Raw genomic sequence first — 655 nt, forward strand, 5'->3', positions numbered from 1 at the left:
ACTGTAGCTTTGTAGTATAGTCTGAAGTCAGGCAGCCTGATTCCCCCAGCTCTGTTTTTCGTTCTCAAGATTGCTTTAGCTATTCGGGGTCTTTTGTGTTTCCATACAAATTGTGATTTTTTTTTTTTTTGTTCTACTTCTGTGAAAAATGCCAGTGGTAGTTTGATAGGGATTTCATTGAATCTGTGGATTGCTTTGGGTAGTAGATTCATTTTCACAATGTTGATTCTTCCAATCCAAGAACATGGTATATCTCTCCATCTATTTGTATCATCTTTAATTTCTTTCATCAGTGTCTTATAATTATCTGCACACAGGTCTTTTGTCTCCTTAGGTAGGTTTATTCCTAGATATTTTATTCTTTTTGTTGCAGTAGTAAATGGGAGTGTTTTCTTTATTTCACTTTCAGATTTTTCATCCTTATTGTATAGGAATGCCAGAGATTTCTGTACATTAATTTTGTATCCTGCTACTTTACCAAATTCATTGCTTAACTCTAGTAGTTTTCTGGTAGCATCTTTAGGACTCTCTATGTATAGTATCATGTCATCTGCAAATAGTGACAGCTTTATTTCTTCTTTTCCGATTTGGATTCCTTTTATTTTCTTTTCTTCTCTGATTGCTGTGGTTAAAACTTCCAAAACTATGTTGAATA

This window comes from Neophocaena asiaeorientalis, unplaced genomic scaffold (genome assembly GCF_003031525.2).
Source record: "Neophocaena asiaeorientalis asiaeorientalis breed wild unplaced genomic scaffold, Neophocaena_asiaeorientalis_V1.1 scaffold371, whole genome shotgun sequence".
Taxonomy (NCBI): Eukaryota; Metazoa; Chordata; class Mammalia; order Artiodactyla; family Phocoenidae; genus Neophocaena; species Neophocaena asiaeorientalis.